The sequence below is a fragment of the Nicotiana sylvestris genome, chromosome 11 (genome assembly GCF_000393655.2).
Source record: "Nicotiana sylvestris chromosome 11, ASM39365v2, whole genome shotgun sequence".
Lineage (NCBI taxonomy): Eukaryota > Viridiplantae > Streptophyta > Magnoliopsida > Solanales > Solanaceae > Nicotiana > Nicotiana sylvestris.
Genome location: NC_091067.1, coordinates 154,412,622 through 154,431,237, shown reverse-complemented (window position 1 = coordinate 154,431,237; position 18,616 = coordinate 154,412,622). Strand labels below are relative to the sequence as shown.

At 45.9% G+C, this 18,616-nt stretch overlaps 2 non-coding genes across 2 annotated transcripts; both read right to left on the bottom strand.

Annotated features, from left to right (window-relative positions):
- Positions 1-14,681: 14,681 nt before the first annotated feature.
- LOC138882512 (28S ribosomal RNA) lies at positions 14,682-18,038 on the bottom strand. Its single transcript, XR_011404109.1, has one exon. It is a non-coding gene; the product is annotated as a 28S ribosomal RNA (ribosomal RNA).
- Positions 18,039-18,260: 222 nt separating this feature from the next.
- On the bottom strand, positions 18,261-18,416 carry LOC138882414 (5.8S ribosomal RNA). The gene has a single exon (XR_011404019.1). It is a non-coding gene; the product is annotated as a 5.8S ribosomal RNA (ribosomal RNA).
- Between the last annotated feature and the right edge of the window lie 200 nt (positions 18,417-18,616).

Here is an 18,616-nt window from a genome sequence, read left to right as displayed (position 1 = left end):
TGTTGATGCCCCGATAAAAGGTTTGTTGAATCATAGCCTCGGTCATGTCGTTATTAGGGCACTCATTCACCATTGTTCTATATCTTTCCCATATCTCATGCAAAGGTTCCGTTGGCTCTTGCTTGAAGACTAGAATTTCATCCCGAAGAGCCGCCATATGATTTGGAGAAAAGAACTTGGCAATAAATTTATCTTCCAATTCATCCCATACTGTAATAGAGTGATTGGGGAGCCTTTCTAACCAATACAATACTTTACCTCAAAGAGAGAACGGGAAAAGCCTCAATCTCAACGAATCCTCGGACACGTTTGTCTGATTACTACCCCAGCATGTATCCACGAACCCGTTCAAGTGCTTGTAGGCATTTTGATCGGAGCCGCCCATGAAATACCATCTTTGCTCGAGCAAGGTCAACATAACAATTATGATTTGAAAGTTCCCCTCCCGAATTCGGGGAGGCACAATAGCACTGGCGTATCCTTAATTTGGTAAAACTCTGGGAGCCACTCTCGGTGGTTGCGGAGGAGGGTCTGGAATATTGTTGTTCTCATTTGCATTTATATTGGCATTTTGGACCCTCTATGGAACTTGAGGTAAGACCTCATCTTGTTCTAGATCCTCTACCTCCTCCCCCGCTATCACATTGCCGAGAGGGTCATTTGCATTAAGAGCCATTTGTACCTGATTAATCGACACAAACAGAATTAGTAAACAAGAAGGAAAGAGAAGCCAAACACAAAACTAACTAAACAGATGTCAACACCGTAAGCTCCCCGGCAACAGCGAGAAAAAATGATCGTTGCCAACTCGATGCTACACTAAGGTAGGAAGAGCGGGTTACAATAGCTTTTACCCAATATGAGGGTTGGGATCGATTTCCTCAGGGAGCTAATAGTGGAGTTGGATTGTCTGTCTATCCTAGAGATGTGTTTGTACACCTAATGTCACTTGAAACATTTTTAGGTTTTCAAATTATCACTATTTTTGTAAAACTATTGATTAACACTAAATTATGCTACGAGAATATTGCTAAGTTGTATCTAATGGGAAGTCGGGCACCAGGGTCGTGACACTACCTAGGTGGCTAATTGACGGGTAGATGTTACTAGGGTTCGATTGACATAATTGAGGCTTATGCTATAACCGTTGCACAATTTTACCCACTCTCACACCTCTCGATAGAGAAAGTGACTTTGCCCAATTGACTCTCTCGAGACCAAATGGGTAGGAAAATTAAACCAAGCAACTAGGGTTCAAGTAGGGTAATTACTCTCTCGAGGTTTAACCCGTTAATTGGGACTATCATTTCTCATGAGTCCATCCCAATTCCTTGTTGGGTCAATTTTGGGGTTGTAGACTCTCTTTCTCAAGAAGGGTTAAACCCACAAAGCATGAATCATTGTTTGCAACCACCAATTCTATATTAAAACATAAAATCAACCCAAATAGCAAACACCCATAGTCAATCTAACACTAGATGGTAACACCCATCAATTACCCACACTAGGGTTGAGCTACAACCCTAGATAATGGGTTTAGCTACTCATGCTAGATAAGGAAATTGAAGAAATAGATGAAGAACTAAGCATATTAATTAATTGCTACAATTAAATTGCAAGAATTTATCGTAAATGTAAAGCAAAAGTGCCAAAAATGACTACAAAATACGTTCTCATGAGCGCAACTCTCTACTGATGTATCTGCTTCCCTAATAAATGGTAAAATGTTCTATTTATACTAGGCTGGAAAAACTGGACAAAAATACCCCTGCGGGGTCAGTGCGGGGTCACTTCTGCTTCTCTGAACTTGGACTCTACGGATCGCGTTGAATGGACCGCGGTCGCGGAGGGAGCTGGCGCGGTCCGTGCAACCACGACCGCGGACCGCATGGCACTAGCTTTGCAAACTCAATCTCTCTGAACCTCATGACCATAGACCATACAAAAGAGTAGTACGGCTGCGGAGCCTTCACCGCAGACCACGAGATGTGTATCGCGGCTGCGGTTCTTCTAGTCCTGATTCACCAACTCTCTGAACCACCTAGTGTGGCCGCATTCCACTTTTCGTGGTCTGCACTAGCCCTTCTTTTCTTAATATTTCTTGGTCGTTGATACTTTAGCAGGTTTAATTCCTTTTTGAGTCGATCTTTGACATTTCGTCACTTTGTCGATCAAACCTGCGATCAAGCACAACTTGTGAGTCTTTTAGAACTATTTTGTAACAATATATGATCAAAGCATAGGCAAGTAGGGGCATAAAACCTGTTAAAATTCCTAACTTATCAGCCGACGACAACGACTTTTATTTTTTGCCCTTGGGCGTACGCATTTTAACCACTTTTGGGTTCAGTCTCCGAGTCGAGTTCTGACTCGAGCTCAATCGACCCTCAAGTTTTACGTTTGCATGGGATGGTGACAATGGCTCTTACGCCTTGGGTCGAAGTGACCTTTTATGTATGTGGCCCTGAGGCTTGTAGAGCTGGCGACGATGGCTCTTACGTTGTGCCCTTAGGCATATGTAGTTAACTATTTTGGATCCGGTATCCGAATGGGTTACGATTTGAGCTCATTTTAATCCTCAAACTTTCAAATTTTAAGCTGGTGACGGTGGCTCTTACACTTTGGTCGTTGCGACCTTTTAGTGTGTGGACGTGAGGCACATTTGGCTAGTAACTATGGCTCATATGCTTTTGCCCTTAGGCATATGTAGGCTTTGTTTTTCCCTTGTTAAGGTCCTTTTTAAAATAATTTTGCCTGACCCGTCGTCGGTTCGGGAAGAACCTCGATTTCAAGTCATTAGCGGCGATGTTCGAGCACCTCGGGAGGTTTAGCTCGTAGGCTGAGTAACTTGAAGCCTTGCGATTTGGAGCTGACATGGTTGAAGCTCGTTTGCCTGTTGAAGGTAGCCTATTTTAATCGGTTCTTTTCGAAGTAGATTTGAAGTAATGGCATGCAATTTTGTTAGCGACGATCAGGCGTCCCTGAGTCGCGTAATTTGGCTGGTGCAGCCATTTTGACTGTAGTCATATGTGTTTGGCCGGAGCTATTTTTGATCCCGAGTGTGATAGTTTAGGTGTCTACATCGAGGGTATGCCCTTTCGGGAGTCTTACAAATGCTACATATAGCCTAAACTTTGGGATTGAGTTTTATGGTTGTAGTGAAGTCTTACTAAAATTTCATGTCTGTTAAGGTTTTACAGTTTTTTCATGCCTGTTGAGGTCTTACAGTTTTTTCATGCCTGTTGAGGTCTTACAGTTTTTTCATGCCTGTTGAGGTCTTATAATTTTTTGTTGTTATGTAAAATAGATCTGGCTAGATCGAGTTTGCTCGCTTAGGGTCTTACGGCCTCTGGTTTTCCAGTGAATGGCAGTTGATGATAGTCTCTGAGTCATCGAGTTTGCTTAGGCTCGAAGGACATTACTCATGAGCTCGGAATTGCCTCGTTGGGGCCTTATGAGCATGGAATTCTGACCCTAAGGTCGTGTGGGTGCCAAATTGTTGACGCCAAGTCTCTGAGTATTTCGGGATGTACTCGGTGGATGGATCCTTGCCGTGAGCATGCTGAATTTTCTTTTGGAGTACGAGATGCTTTTGGCGAAAGATATTCTTTGATTGCTTGGCGTACATACATATCGTTGTGTTGCCTTAAGCCCGGCTTATGCGGGCACGGTTCATTCGACCGTTTGGTCCGGTACATCATTTCCTATTGGAACCTCGTTTGTCATTTCCCGGTACATGGTTGATTGCAAAGAGAATCTGGTAGGCTTGTTGAGTCTTTCTTGGGAAGTGCATGGACGTTTCCTTGTTAAAAACCTCATTGGCAAAAACCCATTTCAAGATAAAAAACTGGTCAAAGGAAAGGAGTGCAACGGACTCTTTGAAACCTCAGGGTCCTCGAGTCGGAGCGGCGTCCCGACTGCCTTGGTCACTGGTCTGCGCAAGAGTCACCGTGAAGTAAAAGATAGAAAAAATGGAGAGGTGATTATACCTTGGTCTGCGCAAGAGTCACCGTTTATTTGGCGGATGCTATATGTTCCTTTATTTGAATACGTCCGGGAGCGAGCATCAAAAAATCATGTGGATGACGTGTTGTGGGCTCATCTACTTTGTTTTTTTGGTTGTTTCTCTTTCTCGGGACTGGTTTTTAGCCCGGTTGCTGAGAAATTCCCGAAGGTGCCCATTATCGAGCAGTTGGGCCACTTCCTCTTAGAGTTGCCTGCAATCCTCAGTTTTGTGCCCGTGCGAGTTGTGAAACTTGCAAATCAAGTTGTAGTTACTTTGGGAAGGATCAGAGTGTATAGGCCTCGGCCATCTGGCGACCCTGATTTTGCTGATGGCGAACATGATGTCTGATATGTCGACGTTGAAGTTGTATTCTGATAGGCGAGGTGCCCTCGTTCACCCCGTGTCCCCTTCGAAGCCACCTCTATTGAGGGGTCCCCGAGGTTTCTGTCCTTTGTTCACCAATCGATCGTTGCGAGGCGGATTGCATCTCGGAGTATTCCTCATATCATCGGGGTACAGCTGGTACCTCCCTTTATTTAATCTTGACTCTTTCGCTAAGAGTCTGCTCAGATATACTAAGCCCGAGGGGGCTCTAGCTGGTCATCCTCGACCCTAACTTTGACTGGTATCGATTGTGGATGTCCAACCAGTTCACGGCGGGATACTCGATCAGATTCTCTTTCAGCTGCCTTGAGGCCACCGAGCTTCATTCATTCAGGTCTTGAGTGAAGACCTGCACTGCCTAATCATTGAACACCAGGGGTAGTTCCATTCGTTCTGTCTGGAAACGAGACACGAATTCTCACAGCATTTCATTCTTCCTCTGCTTAATCTTGAATACGTCGGATTTCCTTGTTACTACCTTGATGGCACCGGCATGCGCCCTTACTAAGGAATCCGCTAACATGGCAAATGAATCTATAGAGTTGGGGGCTAGGTTGTGGTACCACATCATGTCCCCCTTCGAAAGCAATTCTCTGAACTTCTTTAGTAAGAAGAACTCGATCTCAACGTCTTTTATGTCTTAGCCTTTCACCGTGCATGTATAGGCAGTGACATGTTCGTTGGGATGCAATGTCTCATTGTATTTTAGGATTTCTGGCATCCTGAACTTCTTTGGAATGGGTTTCGGAGCCGCTTCCTTTGCCGTTGCACAAACTTCCTCGAATCTACACCCTTCAAGATCGGGGGCGCACCCGAGATTTGGTCGACTCTAAAGTTATAAGTTTCAACCTTCTTATCGTTTGCTTCTATCATTTTCTCACCTGACTCGATCGTTTTGGTGAGGTCCTCCAGCATTTTCACGATGGCAGGATCGGCTACTAATTCGTTGTTGCTTGACCTCTCCGGTACCTGTTCGGCCAGGGGAGTAGTTTCTGGCGCTACTATGCTGGGAGTCTTCGGGTGTCTTTGCAACTGAGAGATAGCCAACTGTTGTGCCTGCACCATTTCAAAAATATCATGAAGACTAACTTCCTGTACTTCCCGTCGGGGTCTTCTGGGCTTCCTGTTGGTTGCCATGTTGTATGCTTCTGTCGGTGTTTGAGGTTTCATCGACCTGTTGCGCGTCTTGGAACCCGCGTCCACTGGAATCAGTCCAGGTGCATAATCGGGGTTCTGTGGTAGCGCGCCAAAGACAGAAACAACCACACCATTTTCTCCGTGATTTTCAAGGTTGTCATTCTCAACTCTGTTTACTGAGCCAAACATTTTGTCCTGAAATCAAAAGATCTTGGACAAGAAAAAGTGTGAAAGATAACTTGCGTTTGTGTAATGAAACCAGCAAGAAAATAATTACTATTATTTTTAGCCCCACGGTGGGTGACAAACTGTTTACCGTGAAAATAGAAATAACAATTAAATTTGTAAATAGGACTCTAAAAATACATGATCTATTTTTATGCTAGTTGTTTAGTGCAGTTGATGCTAGGCGTATGAAGTTTAACGACGAAATACAAGTTAAAACGGGGCAGTGATCAAACCGAGGGGCTTGCTTCCCCGACTTCAGACTGATCGATGAAAGGCCTCGAGGTCGATACCCGGCTCCAGATCGAGCTATCGGGGGTAACCGGGAAAGGGACAACAGTTAAGATATAATTATATGAGGCTCTTTATGGCCAATATCAAGCAATGAATGAAGAATAAGTAAGAAAGCAATAAATGTAAAGAGTAGCCTCGAGCGAGTAAATTAGAAAGAAAAGAGAGAGAAAGAAAGAGAGAGAGAGAGAGATATATATTATTGATCATGTGTAGAATGGTTGGAGCAACAACCGCCCTTTACAAAGTGGTGAGGATCCCCTTTATACAGGAGGAGTAATACAACATAGTACAGAATGCATTAAGTGTAAAGACACAGAGATGGGATGACTAGACATGATATCAGACTCTACTTACGCCATTTGCTCGCCTCGAGGTTTCCCCACCCTCGGGGTTATTGGTGGGTCGAACGTGAATGAACTTTGAGGGGGAGAACTTGGCCGCAATCCCGCAGCCTCAAAATATTGATACGACTCCCCAAATACACCTTAATGGCGAGAAATTGGACCTTCTGGTTTCACCGTATACAAAGTGCTAAACAATTATAAATAGATCGATATGAATGTTGAGGACCACCTAATTTCATAGTAGGATTTAACAAGGCAGCAATACCATAAATAGGGGGAATAGGATAAAAATATTTTTTTAATTTCTTTCTCATAGAATCAATAGCTACTTCATAAATTTCTCCACCCTCTGAAAAATAAGCAAACAAATTTGCAAGATCTGCAAGATAAACTAAACAATTCGAAATAGTAGGATAATATTGCCCAGAAAATTCATTTGCAGCAACATGAAATCTTTCTAAAAAAAATTCAAGCATTTTAACATTATCCCAATCTGCATTTGTAAGGTGCTCATCATCATCACTTACATGAGCATTAAACATTGAGTTTATGGGGTTTCTATATTCATATGCAACAACTAAACTTTTATACATGTAATTCTATCTAGTTGGACAAGGTTTAGGAACCTTTCTTTCTCTTAGGCAAAATTCATCACATCTTTTTAAATATTCTCTAAGTCTACTTCTACGGTCTAAATAAAAAAGCCAGTTAAGAGACATTTTAACCTTTTCAATTTCAACATTTAAAATTCTCATACCATCATCCACAATTAAATGGTAAAGATGACAAATATATCTAACATGAAAAATGTTACTAAATGCAAGACTTAGTGTAGAGGGTAAGCAACTCTATATCATTTGTGTTACTAGTAGCATTATCCATTGAAGCTGACATTATTTTATCACTAATGCAAAAATATCTACAAATATCCGTAACCGTGCTAGAAATAAACTACCCTGTGTGACATGAATTAATTATTCTATAAGCAATAATGCACTTTTGCATTATCCAATCCTCATCAATACAATGACTGGTAACAGTAAGGTAATCACGATCATTACCTCTTCTACCAATATCAGTTGTAATAGCAACACGATAATTTATATGAGTAAATAAATAGTGCAAATATTGTTCATATTTATAAATATCGCTCTTTACGGTCAAGGCTATAAACTCGTTAAATACATCAGTGTAGTGCGCGTGCGGCCCAGAACATCTAAGGGCATCACATACCTATTATTGCCTCAAATTTCCACGGCCTAAAAGGTCGTAGTCCCTCTAAGAAGCTGGCTGCAAAGGGATACCTCTGCATAGCTAGTTAGCAGGCTGAGGTCTCGTTCGTTAACGGAATTAACAAGACAAATCGCTCCACCAATTAATAACGGGCATGCACCACCATCCATAGAATCAAGAAAAAACTCTCAGTCTGTCAATCCTTACTATGTCTGGACCTGGTAAGTTTCCCCGTGTTGAGTCAAATTAGGTCGCCGGCTCCACTTCTGGTGGTGCCCTTCATTCAATTACTTTAAGTTTCAGCCTTGCGACCATACTCCCCTAGAACCCAAAAACTTTTATTTCTCATAAGTTTCTGGCGGAGTCCTAAAAGCAACATCTGTCGATCCTTGTTAGGCATCATTTATGGTTGAGACTAGGACGGTGTCTGATCGTTATCGAGCCCTCAACTTTCGTTCTTTATTAATGAAAACATCCTTGGCAAATGCTTTCGCATTTCGTATTTCATCAATCCAAGAATTTCACCTCTGACTATGAAATACGAATGCCCCCGACTATCCTTGTTAATCATTACTTCGATCCCGAAGGCCAACGTAATAGGATCAAAATCCTATAATGTTATCCCATGCTAATGTATACAAAGTGTAGGCTTGCTTTGAGCACTCTAATTTCTTCAAAGTAACAGCGTCGGAGGCACGACTCGGCCAATTAAGGCCAGGAGCGCATCGCCGGCAGAAGGGACGAGACGACCGGCGCACACCTAAGGCGGACCGGCCGGCCCATCCCAAAGTCCAACTACGAGCTTTTTAACTGCAACAACTTAAATATACACTATTGGAGCTGGAATTACCGCGGATGCTTGCACCATACTTTCCCTCCAATGGATCCTCGTTAAGGGATTTAGATTGTACTCATTCCAATTACCAGACTCATAGAGCCCGGTATTGTTATTTATTGTCACTTCCTCCCCGTGTCAGGATTGGGTAATTTGTGCGCCTATTGACTTCCTTGGATGTGGTAGTCATTTCTCAGGCTCCCTTTCCAGAATCGAACCCTAATTCTCCATCACCCGTCACCACCATGCTAGGACACTATCCTACCATCAAAAGTTGATCGGGCAGAATTTTGAATGATGCATCCTCGGCACGATGGTCGTACGATCCGTCGAGTTATCATGAATCATCGCAGCAATGGGCAGAGCCCATGTCGACCTTTTATCTAATAAATGCATCCCTTCCAGCAGTCGAGGTTTGTTGTACGTATTAGCTTTAGCATTACTACGGATATCTGAGTAGTAGATACCATCAAACAAGCTATAACTGATTTAATGAGCCATTCACAGTTTCACAGTCTGAATTTGTTCATACTTACACATGCATGGCTTAATCTTTGAGACAAGTATATGACTACTGGTAGGATCAACCAGGTAGCATTTCCTATTGATGCCGGTGTCGCATGAGCATGGCCGATCCAAAGGGCACGACCAAGTCCAAGACGACCACGACCATCATTCGTAAGGAGCATTATTTGGTAGATAGGAGCCAATAAAGACCCCATGCCCATTGCGTTTACCAAATCCGAGGGTTCGAGCATATTAGTCGTAGACCAAGACATCAAAAGGCGAAGCGAGGATGACCTGGGACACAACTACATCTTTTGGTTCACCCCGCACGTCGAACGCGAGGGGCGAAAGGCAACCGATTGTGCTTGATAATGCCTTGGAATTAGGTATGCAACACAGAAAACCGACGCCAAACAAGCCTAATTTGCGTTTGTGCCATGACTGAGATGGCATGCAAGCTAGGACGTCGCTGCTCAAGCAGGGATCCAACCTAGCCACACAAGTCGAACACCACTCATGTGCTGCACGTACACATGCCTCGCCAATACAAACAACCCCAACACGCGATGAGCAGCCATTTGTTGTTGCCGACGCCAACATTGCAAAACCAAGACAAGACCTACAAAGCACAAACAAGGGGTTGGAGCGATGCCAGACACAACCCATAACAACCGATGTCAATCGGCAATGTACTGAGCTTCACCTTATGCACATGGCACCTTGCAATGCTACTTACACAATGCTTCGCTGTTCCGTTGCAAAAAGTCATTAGCCACCGCGAGCGATGTCTCCTCCCGATGTTGCCCGCAACACCTAATGGCAATTGACATGTACTAAGCATAGCCCCATGCGCACGACACCTTGCGGCACTACTTGCACGACTCTCCACCATTCATTGCCAAAAGCCATTGGCTACCACGAGCGATGCCAGGCACAATCCATAACAACCGATGGCAATAGACAACTTACTAAGCTTTGCCCCATCGCATGGCACTTTGCGGCGCTACTTGCACGGTGTTTTTGCCGTTCCATTGCCAAAAGCCATCAACTGCCACGAGCGATGTCACCCCCTGATGTTGCCCGCAACAACCAATGGCAATCAACATGTACTGAGCTTAGCCCCATTTGCACAGCACCTTGCGGCGCAACTTGCACGACGCTGCGCCATTCGTTGTGAAAAGCCATCGGCTGCCATGAGCGATGCCAGACACAGCCCACAACAATCGATGGCATCGGCAACTTACTAATCTTCGCCCCATGCGTATGCACCTTGCGGCGCCACTTGCATGACGCTTTGCCATCCCTTTGCCAAATGCCATCAGCCGCCACGAGCGATGTCGCCTTCTGATGTTACCCACAATAATCAATGGAAATCGACATGTACTGAGCTCGCCCTATGCGCACGGCACCTTGCAGCGCTACTTGCATGACACTACGTCGTTCGTTACCAAAAGTCATCAGCTCCCACGAGCGTTGCCAGACACAACCTACAACAACCGATGGAAATCAACAATTTACTGAGCTTCACCCCATGCGCATGGCACCTTGCAGCGCAACTTGCACGACGATTTGCCATTCCATTGCCAAAAGCTACTAGCCGCCACGAGCGATGTCACCTTCCGATGTTGCCCACAACAACCAATGGCAATCAACAAGTACTGAGCTTCAGTCATGAGCACGACCCCTTACGGCGCTACTTGCACGACGATCCGCCGTTACTTACCAAAAAGCATTAGTTGCCACGAGGGGGTGTCAAACAAAACCCCCAACAACCGATGGCAATTGGTAATTTACTGAGCTTCGGCCCATGTGCATGGCACCTTGCGGCGCTACTTGCATGAAGCTTTGTCGTTCCATTGCCAAAAGCTATCAGCCGCCACGAGCGATGTCGCCTCCTGATGTTGCCCGCAACACCTGATGGTCATCAACATGTACTGAGCTTCACCCCATGTGCATGGCACCTTGCGGCGCCACTTGCATGATGTTGCGTTGTTCATTTTCAAAAGCCATCAGCTGCCACGAGCGGTGCTAGACACAACCCACAATAACTGATGGCCATTGGCAACTTACTAAGCTTTGCCCCATGTACATGGCACCTTGCCAAGATACTTGCACGATGCTCCACCATTCCATTGCCAAAAGCCATTAGCCACCACGAGCGATGTCGCGACCTAATTTTGCCCACACCATCCAATGGCAATCAACTTGTACTGAGGTTAGCCCCATACGCACGACACCTTGCGGTGCTACTTGCACGATGCTCCACCGTTCGTTGCCAAAAGCCAATGTTTCCCGCGAGTGGTGTCGCCACCGGACGTACTACGAGCTCACACGAGTACTTGCCGGCACGGTTTGCGAACATTAGGGACGTAGCACGGACAAGCCGTGCATGCCCCTAATGTCCACACCCCAGGCCAGCGTCGCCCATGCATGCCCGCCTATGCCAGGAAGCAAGCACTTGAGGTGTCTTTCAACACCTCTACCCCCATTATATATGCTTAAAAAAAACTCAAGTTTCAGGAGTAGACATGTTTTGGCCAGAGAATCATAATAGATATGTACAACACCAAATAGCACAAACTAAAGTACAACTTAGCTAATATATTCACAATGACTTTTAAACATTGTAAATGATATTTTTTTACAAAAAATAATATCTTTTGAAATATTTTTATTATAAAACGAAAAATACTTAATAAAATACTAAAAAATATGAAAATTATTATAAATATAGCAAAAACAATGGAGAAAAATTCCAATACATCTTTTAATAATATAACACATAAAAGAGTAAATATTTTTCTATAAAAGTAACATAAAAATTATTTAAAATTACAAAAAATGCATAAAAAATAGGTGAAATACATAATATTATTATAAAAGCATATAGATGACCAACCACCAATAAGCATGAGGAACCTCCATTGTCACAACACCAAATAGCACAGACTAAAGTAAAACTTAGCTAATATATTCACAAATGACTTTTAAACATTGTAAATGATATTTTTTACAAAAAATAATATTTTTTGAAATATTTTTATTATAAAACGAAAAATACTTAATAAAATACTAAAAATATGAAATTTATTATAAATATAGAAAAAACAATGGAGAAAAATTCCAATACATCTTTTAATAATATAACACATAAAAGAGTAAATATTTTATAAAAAAAGTAAAATAAAAATTATTTAAAATTACAAAAAATGCATAAAAATTAATAAAAAATAGATTAAAAAATAGGTAAAATACATAATATTATTATAAAAGCATATAGATGACCAACCACCAATAAGCATGAGGCACCTCTAATGTCGTAACCATAACAAGCGATTCCGATTTGAAACCACCACCGCCAACAACCAAGCATCGACCAACCATCGTTGGTCGCTACCGCGACTTTCCACCACCGCCACTAACGACCACCAACATCATTGCGCTTGACATGTTGCTAAGCATTGGCTAGAACTAGACGTTGTGCGATGTGGAGCGACGTGGTGCAACGTGGTTCGATGTGGTGTGGCTTGGTGCGACGTCGTGCTACGGCCATGCCCTGCCATGTCCTGCGACGCACTGACACGTCCTGACACATCATGCGTCGTTCCATTGCCACCCCTACCATGTCCTGCGACGTCCTAACTTTTGCTATGGCCACGCCCTACCATGTCCTACGACGTCCTGACTCATCTTGCGTCGTGCCATAGCCACACCCTTCCATGTCCTGCGGCGTCCTGACACGTGCCATGGCCATGCCTTGCCATGCCCTGCGACATCATGACACGTCCTGACCAGTGCCATGGCCACGCCCTGGCATGTCCTGCGATGTCCTGACACGTCCTGACCCATGCCAGGTCCATGTCCTGCGACGTCCTGACTCGTGCCATGGCCATGCCCTGCCATGTCCTGCGACGTCCTAACACGTCCTATCCTGTGACATGGCCATGTCATTTGATGTCCTGACACGTCCTGACTCGTGCCATGGACATGTCCTGCGTCGTCCTGACACCTGCCATGCCATATCCTGCAACGTCCTAACACGTGCCATGGCCATATCCTGCGACGTCCTGACACGTGCTCTGGCCATATCCTGCGAAGTCCAGACACATAATGACATGTGCCATGGCCATGTCCTGCGAAGTACTGACACATCCTGAACCGTTCCATGAACATGTCCTGCGACGTCCTGACACGTGCCATGGACATGTCCTACAATGTCTTGACACGTCCAGACATATGCCATGGCTATGCCCTGCCATGTCCTGCAACATCCTGACGCATGACATGGACATGCCCTGCCATGTCCTGCGACGTCCTAACACGTCCTGACTTGTGTCATGGCCATGTCCTGCGATGTCCTGACACATCTTAACACGTGCAATGGCCATGCCCTACCATGTCCTGTGATGTCCTGACACATCCTGACCCGTGCCATGGCCACATCCTGCCATGTCTTGTGACATCCTAACACGTCATGACACGTGCCATTGCCACACGCTACCATTTCCTGACACTTCCTGACTCGTGCCATGGCCATGTCCACCATGTCCTGCAACGTCTTGACATGTCCTGACCCGTGTCATGGCTATATCCTGTGACGTCCTGAAACGTCCTGACACGTGCCATGGCCATGTCCTATGATGTCCTGACACGTGTCATGGATTTGCCCTGCCATGTCATGCGACGTCCTGACATGTGCCATGGCCATGCCCTACCAAGTCCTATGACATCTTGACACGTCCTGACCCGTGACATGGCCACGCCCTTCCATGTCCTGCGACATCCTGACATGTCCTGACCTGTGCCATGGCCTCTCCCTGCCATGTCCCACAGCATCCTAACACGTCCTAACTTATGCCATGGCCACGCCTTGCCATGTCCTGCGACGTTCTGACATGTCCTGCGACATTCTGACACGTCCTGACTCATGTCATGGCCACGCCTTGCCATGTTCGGTGACGTCCTGACTCGTGCCATGGCCACACACTGCCATATCCTGCAACATCCTGTCACGTCCTGACCCGTGCCATGGCCACGCCCTGCCATGTCATGCGACGTCCTGACTCATCCTGACATGTGCCATGGCCATGGCCTGCGACGTCCTGACACGTCTTGACCCGTGCCATGGCCATGTCCTGCGATGTCTTGACACGTCCTAACTCGTGCCATGGTTACGCCCTGCGACGTCCTGACCTTTGCTATGGCCACACCCTACCATGTCCTGCGACGTCCTGCCATGTCCTATGTCGTGCCATGGCCTTGGCCTCTCAAATGACACCCCAAAAAACCGCTACTTGCGACGTAGCATTGGCAAATCTTTCTTGGCTTGTGCCTTGGCCTCGCACTGCGACGCCTCAAAAAACCTCTACTTGACAACTTGTATTAGCACATCATCCTTGGCATAGGCCTCGGCCTCGTAAGCGACACACCGAATAACCTCTACTTGCGGCATTGTATTGGCACATCGCCCTTGGCATAGGCCTCGGCCTCGCAACCGATACACCGAAAAACCTCTAGTAGTGAAAATTGGTTAGGTATTTCCCGCGACATGACTAAGTGTCAAGTCACATTGGCCACTTAATACACAAATAGTATACGTTCCAAGGTCTTGACGACTTTTTCGATTTTCCAACACTAAGTATTATATAACATCAAGGGAGGAGTAAACCTCTTCTTGGAAAAGTTAGAAAATGATTGGATTGGAGGGAGAGGGATGACGAATTATAGCGACAAAGGGATGAATCTTAGTGGATTGTGGTAGCAAGGCTACTCTGCCACTTACAATACCTCGTCGCGTATTTAGGTCATCTGTAAAGGATTCTACCCGCCACTCGATGGAAATTATACTTCAAGGCGGCCACCGCGGCTTTTCCGCCGCGATGACCTAGACAACAATATATGCCCTTGGGGGACAAAGGCCCCTACTACGGGTCGACAAGAGGACGGCGAGCGCATGAGTCTCTTCTAGCCCGGATTCTAACTTAGAGGCGTTCAGTCATAATCCAGTGCATGGTAGCTTCACGCCACTAGCTTTTTAACCAAGCGCAATGACCAATTGTATCAATTGTTCCTCTCATACTAGGTTGAATTACTATTGTGATACTGTCATCAGTAGGGTAAAACTAACCTGTCTCACGACGATCTAAACCCAGCTCACGTTCCCTATTGGTGGGTGAACAATCCAATACTTGGTGAATTTTGCTTCACAATGATAGGAAGAGCTGACATCGAAGGATCAAAAAGCAACGTCGCTATAAACACTTGGCTGCCACAAGCTAGTTATCCATGTGGTAACTTTTTTGACACCTCTAGCTTCGAATTTCAGAGGTCCAAAAGATCGTTAGTCCACGCTTTCACGATTCGTATTCGTATTGGAAATTAGAATCAAACGAGCTTTTACCCTTCTGTTCCACACGAGCTTTCTGTTCTCGTTGAGCTCATCTTATGACACCTGCGTTGCCTTTTAATAGATGTGCCGCCCTAGCCAAACTCCCCAACTAACAATGTCTTCAGCCCGAATCGGCCTGCAAGCAAGCCTTGGGTCCAAAAAAAGGGGCAGTGCCCCGCTTCCAATTCACGGAATAAGTAAAATAACGTTAAAAGTAGTGGTATTCCACTTTTACCTTTCCGCTCCCACTTATACTACAACTCTCAAGTCATTTCACAAAGTCGGACTAGAGTCAAGATCAATAGTGTCTTCTTTCCCCGCTGATTCTGCCAAACCCATTCCCTTGGCTATGGTTTCGCTAGATAGTAGACAAAGATAGTGGGAATCTTGTTAATCCATTCATGCGCGTCACTAATTAGATGATGAGGAATTTGGCTACCTTAAGAGAGTCATAGTTACTCCCGCCATTTACCCGTACTTAGTTGAATTTCGTCACTTTGATATTCAGAGCACTAGACAGAAATCACATTACATAAACATCCGTAGGGACCATCGCAATGCTTTGTTTTAATTAAACAGTCGGATTCCCCTTGTCCGTACTAGTTTTGAGTTGGCTGTTTAACGTCCGGGAAAGGCCCCCGAATGAACCGGTCCCAGTTCGTCCCCCAGCCGGCACGCGGCGACCCACTTTCGCCGCGGGAGCAGCTCAAGTAGTCCACCGACAGCTGACGGGTGCGGGACTAGGACCCACATGCCAAGCCCTTAGAGCCAATCCTTTTCCCAAAGTTACAGATCCATTTTTCCGACTTCCCTTGCCTACATTGTTCCATCGACTAGAGGTTGTTCACCTCGGAAACCTGATGCGGTTATGAGTACGATCGAGCATGGACGACACTCGGTCCTTCAGATTTTCAAGGGCCGTCGTGGGCGCACCGGACACCACTGGATGTGCGGTCATCTTCCAGCCGCTGGACCCTACCTCCAACTGAGTTATTTCCAGGGTGGGCATGCTATTAAACAAAAAAGATAACTCTTCTTTAGGACCCCGCCGACAAATCCGGACTTTCTAACGTTGTCGTCAACCGCCATGTCCCTAATTCCCTTTAAGAGTACGCGTGAAACGCGCTATATATCAGGGTTTCCCCAACCCTTAAGATCGACTAACCCAAGTGCAAGTGCCGTTCACATAGAACCTTTCCCCTATTCGGCTTTCAAAGTTCTCATTTGAATATTTGCTACTACCACCAAGATCTGCACTGACAGCCGCTCCACCCAGGCTCACGCCCAAGGTTTTGAAGAGATCGTCGCTCCATCCGACTCATCGGGGCCTAGCACTTGCCTGACAGCCGGGTGTAGGTCGCGTGATTAAGAGCCATCCATTTTCGGGGCTAGTTGATTTGGCAAGTAAGTTGATACATAGTCCTTAGCGGATTTCGACTTCCATGACCACTGTCCTGCTGTCTTAATCGACCAACACCCTTTTGTGGGATCTAGGTTAGTGCGCATTTTATCACTGTAACCCTGCTTCCGATTCATCCCACATCGCCAGTTCTACTTACAAAATATTGCCCACTTCGAGCTCTTGATTCCGTGGCGTAGCTCAATAAAGCAATTGCGCCATCCTACTTATTTAAAGTTTTAGAATAGGTCGAGGGCATTGCACCCCCGATGCCTCAAATCATTAGCTTTACCCGATAGAACTCGCACGCGAGCTCCAGCTATCCTGAGGGAAACTGAACCTGCTACTAGACAGTTCGATTAGTCTTTTGCCCCTATACCTAAGTTAGACGGACGATTTTCACATTAGTATCGCTACGGGCCTCCACCAGAGTTTCCTATGGCTTCGCCCCGCTCAGGCATAGTTCACGATCTTTCGGGTCACGACAGGTATGGTAACACTCAAACCCTTCACAGAAGATCAAGGTCGATCAGCGGTGCACCCCTCAGGGGGATCCCACCAATCAGATTCCTTATGCCTTGTGGGTTTACTCACCCATTGACTCACACACATGTTAGACTCCTTTGTCCGTGTTTCAAGATGGGTCGAATAGGGAGCCCACAGACCAGCGTCCGGAGCATGCATATGACGAAGCATGATAGAGGTGCATGTTGCCTTCTACAATCAAGGAGATGACGTTCCACGAGCATATCAAAAGCCCGGGCTTTGGCCGCCCCTAATCAACGTTGATTCACTCCCCGAGTTGATCGGCACACCGGCATAACATCGTTCCACATCCGACCGAGGCACATCACTGGCCCCAATCCACTTCCCTCCCAACAATTTCAATCACTCTTTGAGTCTCTTTTCAAAGTCCTTTTCATCTTTCCCTCGCGGTACTTGTTCGCTATCGGTCTCTCGCCCGTATTTAGCCTGGGACGGAATTAACCACCCAATTTGGGCTGCATTCTCAAACAACCCGACTCATAGACAACGCCTCGTAGTGCGACAGGGTCCTAGCACAATAGGGCTCTCACCCTCTTTAGTGTCCCCTTCCAGGGGACTTGGGCCCGGTCCGCTGCTGAGGATGTTTCTCCAGACTATAATTCGGACGATGGAGCCGCCCGATTCTAAGGTTGTGCTATTCCCTATTCGCTCGCCGTTACTAGGGAATCCTTATAAGTTTCTTTTCCTCCGCTAGTTGATATGCTTAAATTCATCGAGTAGTCCCGCCTGACCCAGGGTCAAGGTTGGAGTGCCTAAGTGCTATAAGGGTCGGGGAGCCCAAACATGCGACGGGTTGGAGCAGCGACATTACGAGAGTTGAGTTTCAACCACCACTTATCGTGACGTCCATCGCCGTGGACTCGCATTTAAGCCAACCGCATGCTCGAGGTGCACAGGAGGCCGACCCACGACACTACCACGACCATGAGAATGGGAGCAATGTATGGGGGCGATGTGATGCATGATGCCCAGGCAGACGTGCCCTTGACCTAATGGCTTCGGGCGCAACTTGTGTTCAAAGATTCGATGGTTCATGGGATTCTACAAATCACACCAAGTATCGTATTTCGCTATATTTTTCATCGATGCAAGAGCCGAGATATCTGTTGTCGAGAGTCGTTTGTGTTTCAAAATAAGCACAAGTCCCCCCGCACGCGCCACGAATGGTGTGCGAGAGGCATGCTTTCAATTTAGTATTCCCTGGCGCTTTTCGCGCCGAGGTTTGTTAATTACCCAACACGCACGCGAGCGTGCATGCTGGGGATAGGAGAGAGCTGCACGGACGAAGATCGAAGCACCCCGGCCATACCGCTCCCCA